Source organism: Mus caroli, chromosome 3 (assembly GCF_900094665.2).
Source record: "Mus caroli chromosome 3, CAROLI_EIJ_v1.1, whole genome shotgun sequence".
Lineage (NCBI taxonomy): Eukaryota > Metazoa > Chordata > Mammalia > Rodentia > Muridae > Mus > Mus caroli.
The window spans coordinates 118,923,374-118,939,441 of record NC_034572.1 but is presented as its reverse complement, the minus strand read 5'-3'; the positions used below and the strand labels follow the sequence as shown (position 1 = coordinate 118,939,441).

At 37.9% G+C, this 16,068-nt stretch overlaps 1 protein-coding gene across 2 annotated transcripts in view; it reads right to left on the bottom strand.

Moving 5' to 3' along the window:
• Nucleotides 1–16,068, bottom strand: part of LOC110291107 (bifunctional heparan sulfate N-deacetylase/N-sulfotransferase 4) — a 328,990-nt gene that overhangs the window by 120,371 nt on the left and 192,551 nt on the right. The gene's annotated exons all lie outside the window — the stretch shown is intronic.

The following is a 16,068-nucleotide window of genomic DNA, read 5'->3' as shown; positions in this document are numbered from 1 at the left end:
AGATGACCCCAGTTGTGCTTGCTAATGATTTACATCCCTAAATCCCAGCTTGAAACGGGGCATTCAATTCTCATGCTAGTCTCCAGTTTTTCCCTGTCACCTGTTTCATGCAACTTTGCTTTAACTGCCTGTAACCTCCTTTGGAAGGGTTAGGGTGGGCATGGGCCAAGGAAGACTGGAGTACCTCCTATGAACTATGTGGTTATGGGATGATTTTTACCCCTGCTGGTAAGGCTAGGAAAGGGATGCTCACATTCCTGTGTTAGGAAGCCCAATAAACTCACTGGCTCCATATAGTGAACTCTGGAAGAATCATTGCTTTACTTGTCTTTGGGACCTCAGGAGAAGGGCTGGACATTATTTCTCACCTGGGAAGGAATTTAGCTACAATGGATCTCTTTATGAGGCAGATGAAGGAAAAATAGAAGAGGGAAATGGAAGAACACAGTGTGTGTGTGTGTGTGTGTGTGTGTGTGTGTGTGTGTGTGCATGTACATGTATGGGATGTGGTATTGTAGCACACCATAAATGTAAATATGATTCATAAGGCAATGAGAGTTGTTCTGTTTGTTTATTTGTATCTAATAGTATTTGAATCTCCTGAGTTTGGAAGGCTAATGTTGTCCTTCCCTTTAAGAAGGAATTAGTGGTATGCCAAGATCAAAGTCATGTATTAGGGAGTTATTTCTGTGGTAAAAATTAGATGAAAGTTGGTAACAAAACAAGATTGCACATGGTCAATTCAAAGTATAGGGCATTAATGGATACAGAGGGTAAGAGAGTGTTAAAAGTCCAGGAGAGTTTTGTATGTGGAGGATAGTGGGGACGTAAAAATTAGATCTCACCGCTTGCCATAAACTTTAGAAACTTAATTTACAAGGCATACAATTTACTGTGAGGCACTTTAATATACAGTCAACTCCAAATGACTACAGGTAAACATTTAAAGCAAGAATGTAAAACTATTTCAGTCGCTGATGTTATATTCCTAGGTTTATGGAATAGATATGCAGGTTTCAAATTTCTACTTCTTTTTATAACTTTCTCTTTAAATGCTTATGTGCTTTATAAAGTCTTGTAGGGCCGAATCTCATCAATTGAGCTTATAAATGAGGATATATAGTCAGATATGAAAGTTGATTGAATCAATAAACCGAGCACAAAATCGTTGATGGTTGCTGTTTATATCATCTGTTACAAGAACACAGCACAGGGAAAGAATTCAGTCTTGGATGAGAGGCAAGCAATGAGTGGATCTTCAGGGCATCACCCACATGCCACATTGGCCGCAAAGATGGGCACTAAATAGTTCATGTCACTATTAGTTTCCTTTTATTGGATGACCCTTATTTTGTAGCTAAAATCAGTTCTATTTCATCAAGACTGTTTTCTTACATCTATTATAATAAATGACTCTATAAAAATACTGAATTTTGAAATCAATGCTGTAAAATAAGCTAGAGCCTTTTCCTAGGCATGAGGGAAAACAGATTTCTTAGTACCAGCAAAGATTGGAATTTTGTGCAAGAGCCTCTTCCCTCCTCTCCTCTCCCCTCCCCTCTCCTCTCTTCTCTCCACTCTGTTCCTCTTGTCCATAATATTTGTGGGTACAGAAATCAAATCCCATTCCTCATTAATGGCAAGAGAATGTTCTACCACTAAGATAAATCCCAACTCTTAAGTTGAATTTTCTGTACAAAATGAAGTTGGAAAACCTCAAAGAGGCAGTGCTTATGTCACCTGGTCCCATCACAGGGTCCTTCACTATTTGGCCTGGTGCCTGGTAAGTGGTGATGAAGGTGAGGTTCTGGAAATGATGAAGATGAGGGATTATCCAGTAAATAAAGTATCCAGCCTACCATGACATTGCCAGTGAAACAGAGATGACTTCTGTGTGGAAGAAATCTCAAGGCAAGGGTGCTCATACCCCTTTGTCAGGTAAATAGAATTGGTGTGGCTCTTTTGCCTGGGACAGCACTTGTGACATGTGAAAGAGGGAACTTTTTCTCCTTGTTTGTATTCTTGCAACTGTTTTCTACAAAAGTGTTGTAAGTCTCCTATAATCTAGCATATGACAAAACAAGAGTGCAGAAACCCTAACCTACTTCAACAAGAAATTTGTTGGCCTTACTTTCTACTATGATCTGCTGCTTAATTCCAAATGTAAAGCCTTCCATGTTAGATAAGCAGGGTAGGGTCACAGAAACAAAGAGATTAAGATGAAGTCTTCATAAGGGATTGAAATAACAAGCAACTGTATTCATCCTACAAAATGGCGTATCGCTTTTGATATGAAGTAAAAAGAACTGTAAAACTTTTCATGAAAAATCAGGAGGGAAAAGCAATCGACTCAGTGAGCAGGAGGGAAGGGTCAGTAAAAATGATTTTATTATACTTATTGATTTCTGGAGGCTCGATACAATACTATCTGTAAGGTCATGCTATGGCAGAGGCAACTGGAGCTCAATCAAAATAGTAAATCACACTAGGTAATTATGAGTTTATACTTTTTCAATCAAAATGATAACAGAAAGTGAAAAGGAATTCCCTTGTAAGTCTTTTCCTGTTATCAAGGTGCTTACTGAACCAGAAAGCTTCATTCTTAACTGTCCACAGCTTAAAATCCAATTCACAGAGGGTTGGTCAACTAAAACATAAACCAAATGACATAGTTACACAAGATCACAAAAATTACAGACTTAGGAAGGCCTCTCCATGTAAATGTAGGAGACACTCAACCCACTTGAGATAGACACAAATGATAGCTGAGAAAATAAAATTCAAGATCATTTTTATGATTTATTGACAAGTCATGCAGGATCAAAAGATAAGAGGCATCGAAGACATGTAATATTTCTTAATAAGCAACTGCCAGGGTGGGGTTTAAAAAGTGACATCACTTTAACTGCATTTTGGGATGATATGCTTCACAAAGAGGAGTTTGACACAACCCAACCGCATTTCTTTTCAGTTAAATTCCTACTTCTTGCAGGGGTGGGATGGGGTAGCACAGTGGTAGTGGTGTAGTGAGACAGTTTGGTAAATTGTTGATATATGCGATATTATTGTTTTTCAAAAAATCAGCAAAAATAAAATGCATATAGAATTAGAAGTGATAACAGCGACAGAAAACCAAAGAACTCTTAAAACAATCCTCAGTGACCATTTATTCTTAGCAATAGATGGGCACCAGGTATGTATTAAGTGTTTTTCAGTTTATTCCTAATGTGAGTCTAATTATAATCTTAGGAGGACTGGAGACGATCCAAAAATATGGACAGTGAAGGTAAGGGTGAGCAGGCAGCTTTGTCATGTCAGCAAAGTGTGAGAGCTAGAATCACATCTGGCCTCTTGACACCCCGTGTATGCTTCTGTGTTCCCATGTCAGCTCTGCTGTGACTGGATGGAACTGACTCAAAGGTAAATTTGGGAAGGAGGGCACCTCTTCATTCTGTTATTACTTAGAAAAGTTATACAAAGTGCAAATCGCCATTTAAAAGAATCTCCTTTGCTTCGAGCACTTTTAATGCAAATGAGCTTCAGCCAATTAGGAGTGCCCAGGACAGCTTTGGGAGAGCGATAGGAAGCAAAGGTTAATTTCTTGTTGGAAAGGAAGACCTTGAAAACAAGGCAGTCGGCTAACAGTGTGGGTGCGTATTTGCAGGGAAATAGGAAGCCTACGACTTGTGACTCTGCTCTAGTGGTTTCTCTGAAATAGTAGCTCCTGGAGGACCAGTTCTCTATGGCTCCTTGAGTCCCGGAGAAGTTCAGAACAGTCTGCCCTACTGCCCTTTCAGAGTTTTTATAAGCTCTCAAGTCACCTAATTGATGCTGTCCTCCTTAAAAACAGTGTGATGTTCTAAACTTGGAAACCTGAAGGGCAGAGCTAGTTTAGTTTTGCATTTTCTAATACATTTTACAGGTTCAGCAGGTTCAGGTATGATGTCTAATAGTTTGAATTCTAGAAAAATAAGAGAAAAATTTTAAAACTGTACGATATTTGTTTTTATTATTTAATATTTATATTATAATTCAGTTATATGATTGATATTGATAAATGTCAATTACCCACATGACAAAATAGTATATTATAAAATATTATATACATATATGAATATTTTATAATTCTACATGTGTGTGTAAATATGGAGGGTAGATATTGCATATGTATATATATATGTATATATATATATATATATATATATATATGGTATGCAGGCATATGATGCCTGGATGTTATGTACCTGATTGCCAGCATGTAGACTAGAGTAAATGTATAGGAGACTACTGATCCTTTAAATGATAAACACTAGAGATACATCAAAGCAATTAGATTTACCAGGTTTGGTGGAACAGAACTATAATCCCAGCACTTTGGAAACAGGTAGAAGTCTCATCCACCCAAGTTTATGCTCAGCTATATATCAAGTTGCAGGCCAGAATGAGCCACAGTAAAGTTCCATTTCCAACAATCAAGCAACAAACACACAATTCAATTCCTGTACACTTGAAATAATTACTTTTGAGTTCATGATTTGTGTCAAGTGTTTTCTTTCATTCCAGGGCTTTGCTGGAAGTAAGCTACAATTTCTGCTGCCGTTTGATATCTGGAGAGGACTACAGAAAAATATAGGTAAATGTATCGCAGTTCTTGTTGAATTTTACTCTATGAATAGTTGACTTAAAAAAACATCATTATCATTTGAATATGCAGATATTTTGTTTCTGGAAAAAAAATGACGTCCTTGACATTACACATCTACTAAGGTTTAAATTTATTTCCAAATAACATTAGCTACATTGAAATAACACACTCATATCTAGTGGTATAAACATAGTTCATGGAGTCTTTCAAATATCAGAAACAGTGTCTTAGTTTATGTGTTTTCAATGTCATTGTCCCCTTATTCTAGATTTTTGGGTGGATTAGTCTAGGGACACACAGGCTTTCCTCCATGCAGACATTTCTACATTATACTTCCAATGTCATCTAGTAGATCCCAAAATTGTTGAATCTAGAAATATCCCTTCTTATACCACTACTACAGCCTGTAGTTTTGCAAGAGTACTGCCACCTCAATAAATTGTTGCAAATAGTGTCGCAGAGTATTATGGACTCCAAGGTAGGTGGCTCTAGTTCCACTGTGCTCGTGTTGTTGCTAATTGTGTGAGTCTGAGGGCTTACATGAGTTTTCTGCATCTCAGACTCCTTATGTAGAAAGTTAAGTTGAAGCCATTAAAGGATTAAATAATGATAGACATAAATAAGCTAATATTTACAATGTTTAAAACATTATGAAGTCATTAGTTCCCAGTTAAGTGTTTACTAGTTCAGAAGAGATACACAGATCGTTCAGGAAGTATACCAGTTTTTACAAATGGATGGGACATAATCTTCAAGCAAGGGTAGTGACTACAGACAGAGGTACAGAGAAGATGTACATTAGTAGATTAAAAAAAAAATGTCAATTCCTGTTAGTTTCACAGAGTGAAGAAGAGTCTAAAATCAGAAATGACAGTGGTTTATATTTTACCACTAGCAACTGTTTTTCTCACAGAAGGTGTAGGATATCTCTTTGAGTTCTCTGGCTTTTTTTTTTATTATTTGTATCCACTTGAGTTTAGCAAATGGAAAATTCTGATAACGGATAAGAGGTAAATGAGAATGAAGCTGGGAAGCTTATTTTCTCCCTGCAAAGTCGTTTTGTGCTCTAAGACTACTTCAATCAAAGGTTAAAACAACTGCGAAAAAGAGCTTCTCATATTTAGAAGTGGGTTTTTGTTAGGGGGTCTTTGTCACACGGAGGGAGTGCTGTGAGCCCAGATGGGAAGACTTCATTAAAGCTATGTATGTGCATTTGTTCACAGAGATTATGTGTATAATAGGGGGGGGGGGTTTAAATACACAGTTAATAATGTGATTTGTTTTGCTTTTTAGGCATACATATTTATTTACATATTATTTTATCCTACTCTCTCTTCTTTCTGTATTTATCTCCTTCTCTGCTCTTTAAAGACCCCACATGTTTCCCACTTTACCTATCTGCTAACTCATGTCCTGAACAAGGACAATGCAAATGGGCCAGAAAAACCCAGAGTCCTCAGCCCCACATAATGGTCTATAGGCAACTGAGAAGAACCAGGGGCTGAAGAAGTGGTCTGTCCCAAGAAAGAACACACCAACTGATTGTCCAGTTCCAAAGGTCAGCCTTTAAAACATACATGCAAATTACATTATATGGACTGAATAGGTTCTATCTATCTATCTATCTATCTATCTATCTATCTATCTATCTATCTATCTATCTCTATCTCTATCTCTATATCTGGAATATAGGTATGTACTAAGGATTATTGACAAAAGATACTTTGTCTCACAAGAAGGGCAGTGGGAAAATGTATGGGAAAGTTTGGAGGGAGGAGAGAGAAGAGAACACTGTTGTGATTATAATATAACCTCAAACAAAAAACAAGTGTGAAAGTATTCCCTCCCTACTCAAAAACACCCTCCACTCTCATCCCACAACATTCTCTCTGTCAAATCCTATGTGACCTTTGCATTACTTTGACTTTTCAAGCCTTATAATTAAGAAAATCCCAACTGCCCAACAACAAATCTTATGATAACATTTCTTAGATGTATCCTTGTATCCTGTATGAAATAGTGCAAACTTTCCTTTCATGAAATCATGGACAATTATGACTGTGGGCTCAGGTTTATGAAACCTAGTATGACATAAGTAACTATTGTAAATCCTTCCTTTTATTCTGGAATCTGGGGTAAAGCTGTAGGATATAAGTAACACAATGATGAAAAACTGATTGAAAAGATCCTACCTACACTAAAATATATTGGTTTTAGTGATTTTGCACTGTGGTTCTGGGATAATTAGAAACCACCCTAATAAATGGGCAAAAAGATCTACAGTTAGCAACAGAGAAGTCAGACAGGTCCAGGTAAGCATATGTAACACTCTTATGCTTCATTTTGCAGGAATCTATTAGTAAATATTTTTTTTCTGAAAGCCTGACACTCCACAATGGACTATTGGGAGAAAACAAGACAAAAACAAGAGTAGGAAGATTCAACTCATGGTCACACAGTCATACCTGGATCTCATAGAAGTTGGGGAAAACTGAAACAATGAATTATTGTTTCCAAACAATGATGAAAGGACTGGACACATGGCTTGCTTTCATAATTATAAAACTTTGTTCTTATTCACAAAACAATATAGGATATGATTGGAATTATTTCACATCCAAAATGCTTAGAACAGTGTTCTGTGCATTTCTGTAAGATAATAAATATTTTAAAAGAAATTACTGTAAAAGTTATATCACAGCTTCTTAAAAACATATTTGTCAGAAGTGAAATTAATGAAATGGTGAATGTATAAATGAACATGTTCTTGATAATGAGACTTTGTAGTCAACAGTACCTTGTTGACTTAAAGCATTGATCTCTTCTCTTAGCTATACAACTTCAGGGGAGTGAGATATGTGGTAAGGGGAATAGGTCCCATTATGTATTTTTCCTTGTAAAAGGGGCTTGAGACCTTATTGTCATCTTTGAAAATGAAGCTAGAATCATTGATTTTCCACTGCCTTTTTTAGGACTAAAATTGTCTTCTGTTTTCATAAGTGATAAAAGCAATGGCTGTGTAACCCTGGAAATTGGCTGGGTCAATCTTGACACTTTTTGGATTGAAGCCTGGTAAATGGTGACAAATCTCTAGAGGGCTCCTTGTTACAAATGGATTTTTCTTGGGGAAAAAGAAACAGCACAGCAATAGCACTGCTTCTACAGCGTTGAACTTTCTGATCCGAAGTAGAGCTATTTTGAGCAATTGAGACTCATCCTCTAATATTCGTGCTCCCACTGATAGTCTACTTTGTTTCTTAAAGGGAACTAAGAAAAAAGCTAAGCCAGACTTCACTCTAATTTTAGGGTGCTCCATTCAGCAAGTTTAACATCGTAAGGTTTTATGCACAGTGCTCTTACTTTATTTACCATCAAAAAGTATATATCCCTTTTCAATGTAACATTGCTCAATGCATACTAACTGTATGCATGGGTTGTACACAGAGCCATGATATGCATTGGGGATATATCAGTGAGGAAAATAGACAAAAATTCCTTCCATCAGTGAGCTTATATGTTAGTAGGATGAGACTAAAACTATAAAATAATGAATATATAAATTACTTATAAGAAGGAAAATAAAGCAGAGGTATCGAAAAGAATAAAGGACATCTCACTGTACTAGATTATCAAGCATGACTATCACAGAGAAGGAAATGATGTAGCTGAAGTATTAAACTTGTGAGAGAGCCGGGCATGGTGGCGCATGCCTTTAATTCTAGCACTCGGGAGGCAGAGGCAGGCAGATTTCTGAGTTTGAGGCTAGCCTGGGCTACAAAGTGAGTTCCAGGACATCCAGGGCCTTACAGAGAAACCCTGTCTCAAAAAAACCAACCAAACAAACAAACAAACAAACAAACAAACAACCATACAAACAAACAAATAAACTTGTTGGGAGAATAGTACGTATTCCAAGTGGCAGGGCTTCTGCAAAGAGATTTTCAAGTTAAATATTGAAAAAAATCTAAAGATGTCACACAGAGTTGTTTTTCTGGAGACTAATCATATGGCATCGCTAACGGAATAGCAGCAGATCTTTTAGGCTCATAAAAGCTATTAGTGTGTTATTTACCCCAAGCAGGAGAAGCAACAACTAGAAAGTTCTGAGCAGATAGATGGCGTTCCTGAGCCCACCGTTATAAAAATTTTATGGTTATCATGGTAAGAAATGATGGAAGAAAGGCAAGTAGGGTTCACAAATCAGATATATTATAGACACAGCTCTGATGGGAAACTAGAAGAGCTTGGACCATATGAGCATGATGGAGCTTATGAGAAATAATTTTAGTTTGAAAGATTTCCCTTTAGTGTGTGTGTGTGTGTGTGTGTGTGTGTGTGTGTGTGTGTGTGTGTGTGTTACTATACCCATGTAGCATGGGTTTCTGTGGATCTAAAGCCAAGTCCTTTTGTTTGTGCTTTAACCTTCGCACTATCTCCACAGCCTTGTTGTATGTATTTTCTTTTCTTTTTTTTTTTTTTTTTGAAAATCGCAAATAAAAAGTTTAATTTCAGAATCCAAGTTCGTCATTTATAAATACACTAAAGCATAGCCCACGCAAATTCAGACTGAGCCTACATACAGTATTTCAACAGAACATTTTTTTTCTAAAAGGTCAGAGGCAATGAATGATTTGTTTCATCCATAATATTTAACTGATTTGAAATGAGAAAATGAAAAAANNTTTTTTTAGACATAAGCAAAAACTTTGGAGTCTGGTCTGATAGCTGATACTTCATGTTATCCTTGGGATTCTATAATGTCCCAATGATGGTTGAGGCTTCCCTATCATAGGAAAAAAAAGAATCTAAATGCCTAAGGCTTTTCTCATGACTGCAATAAACAAGCGCTTTCCCTGTCAACAAGCTACCTCTTCAAAGTAGAATCTGAGCACTATCTGGTCAAACTGTGAGGGGTCAGTGCATACTTCTTATGAGATAGCTTTATTGTATAGAGATGCAAAAAGTAAATCAGAGGCATGGAGATTGGATCAACAGGCCATCTGTTGTAAACGTGTCATATCATGCTGTTAAATAGGTGTATGTATTTTCTAAGAGCCTGAATACTGTGCTGGAGAGAAAGGCTAATTGGAAGGACTAAGTGCTACTAAGTCAGAAAGCTGATCAGCTTGTGGGTAGAAAGATAAAGAGGAACATTCTATTTGAGAACAGACATCTACTGGCATATGAAAGGAAAGAATTTCAATAACAACAATTTCATTATTGATAAGAGCTAGCGCAGCTGGAGTTTAGCAAGGCTACAAGATAAACCTGAAATTTACTATTGCTATTGTTATTTTTTATATGTTTAGGTGTATTAATTCAGGTATATCTGTGTGTCACGATTATGCCTAGTGCCTGAAGAGGCCTGAAGATGGTTTAGAGCCCATGTGGGTGCTAAAAATAAAACTTGGGTCCTTGGAAGAGCAGCCAAGACTCTCAACTATGGAGACACATTTCTATCACTAAGGTAAAGATTTCTGTGGGCGCCAAATGTTGTGTTCGGCCAGCAGATCACAGCCTGGGTTCTAGCCTGGAAAGGCATTTTGGAAACCTGGAAGAGAAGAGGGGCTAGGCGACGAGAGAAAATGGTGCAGCTAAGACAGGCAGATTCTGATCAAAGCTCATTTTTTTATTTCTGACACTCAGTTATGAAGGAGGGGGAGGGACACGATTCCCGCCAATAATCTTGGAGTAAGGTTGCAGGTGAAACGTGATGGCTTAGGAACAGCAAAGCGGCGGTGGGGCTCCAGCAGTGGGCGTGGCAGAACGAGCTCCATCCAGGTGTAAACAGTGGAACCATTAAGGCTGGGGGAGGGGAGGCTACATAAATCCATATGATTCATTAGTTAAAACAAAAACAAAAAGCAAGCATCATCCCCTTGAGCCTTCCTTGGTATTTAGCTTCTTGGGGTCTTTAATTTGTAGAATAGTACTTTATGGATAATATCTATTTCTCAGTAAGTACATACCATGCTTATCTTTCTGGGTCTGGTTACGTCACTCAGCCGAACGTTTTTATTTCCATTCATTTATCTATAAATTTCATGATGTCATTGCTTTTGATGGCTGAGTAATAGTTCATTGTTTACATCAACCACATTTTAATTGTTCATTTTTTGGTTAAGGGTCATCTAGATTGTTTCCAGTTTTGGGATATTACAAATAAAGTTACTATGAAAACAGATGAGCAAGTGTTCTTGTGGGAGGGTGGAGCTTCTTTTGGGTATATGCATAGGAATGGTATAGCTGGATCTTGAGGTAGATCTATTCCAAATTTTCTAAGAAACTGCTAAATTGTTTAGCAAAGTGGGTGTACAAGTTTGCACTCCTACCAGCAACAGAGGACTGGTCTCCTTAAATAGATTAGGTATCAGAGGTGGATGGAAGGAGGGGACTGGATGGGGGAGGAAATGGGGATGGGAACAAGAGAGATGAGTTAGGAGGAGGATGGAGGGAGAGAGTACTGGGAGAGACAACTGAATTTGTGTGTGTGACTGCCTCTCTGCTACAAGCTAGAAACCTACAACAATGGAAATTCTCAGGAGTCTCTGAGGTGACCCTAGCTAAGACTCCTAGCAATGGGAGATATGTAGCCTGAACCAGTCATCTTCTTAGACTTCAAATGAAGGGATTAGGATATCAAGCCATCCATAAAACCTTAAACTCATGATTTGACCTGCTAAAAGATGTACAGGGGTAAAAGATGGATCAGAATTTGAGGGAAGAGTCAACCAATGACTGGTCCAGCTTGAGACCCATGCGATAAGAGGGAGCCCACGCCTGACACTATTAATGATACTCTGCTATTCATTCAGACAGGAGCCTAGAATAACTCTCATCAGAGAGGCTTCACCTAGAAACCAATAAAACACCTATGCAGAGACTCATAGACATTAAGAGGAGCTTGAGAAATCCAGTGGAGGAAGGGTAGGAAGGATTGAAGGAGCCAGAGCCAGAGGGGTCAAGGTCACTACATGAAAACCTATAAAATCAACTAACTTGGGCCCATAGTTGCTCATAGAGACTGAACTGCCAACGTGAGAGCAGACATGAGATGGACCTAGGCCCTTTGCACATATGTAACTGTTGTGCAGCTGGGCCTACATCTGGGCTTCTAAAGCAGGAGCAGGGCCTGTCTCTGACTCTGTTGCCTGTCTTTCAACCCCTAACTGGGCTGTCTTGTCTATCCTCAATAAAAGAAGATGCACCTAGCCTTATTGCAACTTGGTACATCAAGGGTGGTTGATATCTATGGAAGGCCTCCATTATTCTGAGGAGGTGGAGAGAGAAGATATGGGAGGAAAAGAGGGAGAGGAAGCTGTGTTTGGAGTGTAAAATAAATAAATAACCAATCAACCAACCAAACAAACAAAAAAAACAATAAATAAACAAAGCAGGTATATTAGCAGAAAAAAAAAAGACAATCTATAAGACTATATGCCTGGAAGGTATTATCATTAAGATATACACTGAGAAATAGTATAACTCATGAGGTATAAGCTCCTATAGGGATCCATAATATAATGGGAGCTTACTAAAGACTGAGAGATCTTGGAAACAACAATTACTTTTCCTTAATATCTCTTAATATCAATGGACTCAACTCCCCGATAAAAAGACAGAATAACAAACTGGCTAAAACCCAAAATGAGGCAACACTGGAGATAGAAACCCTAGGAAAGAAATCTGGAACCATAGATGCGAGCATCAGCAACAGAATACAAGAGATGGAAGAGAGAATCTCAGGTGCAGAAGATTTCATAGAGAACATCGGCACAACAATCAAGGAAAATGGAAAATGCAAAAAGATCCTAACTCAAAACATCCAGGAAATACAGGACACAATGAGAAGACCAAACCTACGGATAATAGGAGTGGATGAGAATGAAGATTTTCAACTCAAAGGACCAGCAAACATCTTCAACAAAATTATAGAAGAAAACTTCCCAAATCTAAAGAAAGAGATGCCCATGAACATACAAGAAGCCTACAGAACTCCAAATAGGCTGGACCAGAAAAGAAATACCTCCCGACACATAATAATCAGAACAACAAATGCACTAAATAAAGATAGAATACTAAAAGCAGTAAGAGAAAAAGGCCAAGTAACATATAAAGGCAAGCCTATCAGAATTACACCAGATTTTTCACCAGAGACTATGAAAGCCAGAAGATCCTGGACAGATGTTATACAGACACTAAAAGAACACAAANTCCAGCCCAGGCTACTATACCCAGCCAAACTCTCAATTAACATAGAGGGAGAAACCAAAGTATTCCACGACAAAACCAAATTCACACATTATCTCTCCAGGAATCCAGCCCTTCAAAGGATAATAACAGAAAAAAACCAATACAAAGACGGGAACCATGCCCTAGAAACAACAAGAAGGTAATCCCTCAACAAACCTAAAAGAAGACAGCCACAAGAACAGAATGCCAACTTTAACAACAAAAATAACAGGAAACAAGACTGAGAGATCTTTTGAGGAGCTTAGGCTTTTTTGGTGGAGGGGTGTATCTGTTAACATCATTGTTCATGTTTTTTTGGGGGGGTTATATTTGTTGAAGGACAAATTTTATTTTTTCATTTACCTGTCTTAAAAAGATTTTAAAAATGATTGTTCTTTCTTGGGACCCTCTATGAAAACTCCTCATAATACCTTACATGACTTTCTTTGTGAACAACCAATTCACTGACATTTTTTGAAGAAGAAAATAATTCTGATGGCAAATACATTTATGATGTAATGATGTGAAGTACAAAGAGTTACGAGGGTTTAACACTGGATGGCAATCAATAATCTGGTTAAGACAAGTTGCTCAGCAGAGTGACTTAAGATATGCCAAAAATTGCAAAAGTAAAGACCAGGAGTATAGAAAAAAAATCAATTTAAATTTGCTGTAGAGTCCAGAAATGATTCTTTAGCCTTTAAACAAAGTTGTTTAAAGAAACAGAAAATATTAGTCTATTTTTAGACAGGGAAGTTTGTAAGAGAGGCAGAACTCTAGACTATGGCTGTGAATAGTCAAGTAGAAAGAGGACTAGTTTGCTTCTAAGAGTCCGTGTTGGTGGCTTGAATGAAAGTAGCCACCATAATCTCATAGGGAGTAGCATTATTTGAAAGGATTAGGACATGCAGTTTTGTTGGAATTGGTATTGCTGTGTGGGTAAAGTGTGCCACTGATGGCCTTTGAGGTTTCAGGTGCTCAAGCCAGGCCCAGTGTAACTCTTTCTTCCTGCTGCCTGCTGATTCAGATGTAGAACTCTCAGCATGCTCTCCAGTACTATGCCTGAATGCCATCAGGCTTCTCATTATGTTGACTATGGACTAAACCTCTTAACTGCAAGCCAGCCCCAATTAAATGTTTTTCTTTATAAGAGTTGCCATGGTAGTAGTGGTGACTGTACACAGTAATAGAATATTGACTAAGACACACTGACATGGCCATTACAATTTCTTTAATGTATCAGTTTGTATCAGAACACAAAGTTGAGTATTCTCATGGCAGGCAATCCCTTAATTTATGATAAGGCCATTTTAAAACAATCTATAGTAATCAACCATACCCACAGAAGGTATTTCACTAAGTAATATTGGTCACTTGAGATCTAGTCATATTGGTTATTAAAATTATGTTCTCCTCTCAGTAGAGGAACTCAAATGCTTCAAATTAAATTCATAAAGGCTAGAGAGATGGTTCATCAGGTTAGAACACTTCTGCTCTACCAGGGGACACAATTCAGTTCCCAAGCCAAACTCCAGGTGTATTATGATATCTTTTCCTTGCATCTGCACCAGCCCCTGTCAACATATACATTTAAAACATCTAAAATTATGCCTACTGTTTTACTTTCATTTGTCTCTCACCATAGTGAAATTGCTTTTGTATAAAAGGCACATATCAGTATTTCAGTAAAATAATAAGGAAGACCATCATTTAAAGAGGCAAAGAGATGGCATAAGCACTAAGAAATAGAGGAACTGAGAAATAGAGCTTGCAATGAGAAGGCCACTGTCCTAGTCAGGTCATTAAACACTATGACAACCATCATGCTCATCATTGAAGGAAATCAGAACAGGAACTTAGACAGGGCAGGAAACTGGAGATAGAAGCTGATTCATACTGAGGGGAGCTACTCCTGGCTTCTTCCTCATGCCTTGCTCAGCCTGATATTTCATAGAACCAGAGACTACAAGCTTATCTGTGACGCCACCCAAAATGAGCCATTCCCTCTCTATCAATCTCTGATTAAGAAAAATGCCCTAAATTTTTGCCTACAGCTAGGTCTTCTGGAGACCTTTTCTCAGTTGAGACTCACACCCCTCTGATGATTATAGCTTCTTTCAAGTTGACAGAAAACTAAATAGCACAGCTACCTATGATACAAAATACAGCTTTGTAGGGTGATGTCAGGGCTCCATGGTAGGTCAATTCAAAGTCTATGATCAATCATACAGTGAGAACAATTCTGCATATGTCCCAGACACAGTCAGGTTCAGAGACACAGGCACAGACTGAGTTTATATGTATATGCAACCTAGGTTGAGTGGCTAGGGAGGAATGCAGACGAAGCAGGGCTGTAAAGGGCATACATCATGAAAGAGACTTGGCAACATGCCCTTGGAACAAGTTGAATAAAAAGGAGAGTAAGAGTCCAAGAGAAGGTGATCTGAAGATACTGATATTGCACAAAGGCAGAACTACTTTCCAGAAGCATTCCTTCCCCTCCTCAGGACGAGGCATTTGTAGATTTAATTTAATAATAAGATAAGTGTTATTGACCTTAAGCAATTAGACTTTTTTAATAGTATCATTAACCTAAAAGACATGACAACAAGCAAATACTCAAGTGTGTTAAAGGTAAGACAGAAGCAAGAATTTAATCATATGCACAGTTACTTCATTTAAAATAATTTGTTATTTTTTGAGGGTTTCATACAATATAAATTTAATCATTTTATCCTCATCTCCTCCCCTTAACCACTCTCAAGTCCATCCTACCTCTTTATCCCCACAACTTTCTGTCCTTATTTTTAAAGTTGAATATCTCATCAGTTTTTTACATAGCACAATTTTATAAAGAGAAGGTGAGCAAAATGGTTACAGTAAGAAAGGTAGCTGAAGCTGACGTGAGCATGGGGAATAAGTGATAACTAGTGCTCCTCCATAGTCTTTGTTTCATTTCCTGCCTTCAGGTTTCTGCCTTGAGCTCCTTCTTACATCATATACTGTAAGTTGTCAGCTGAAATAAACCCTTACCCCACAACTTGCTTTTTTGTTGTTGTTTGTTTGTTTGTTTGTTTGTTTAAGACAGGGTTTCTCTCTATAGCCCTGGCTGTCCTGTCCTGGAACTCACTTTGTAGACCAGGCTGGCCTCGAACTCAGAAATCCACCTGCCTCTGCCTCTGCCTCTGCCT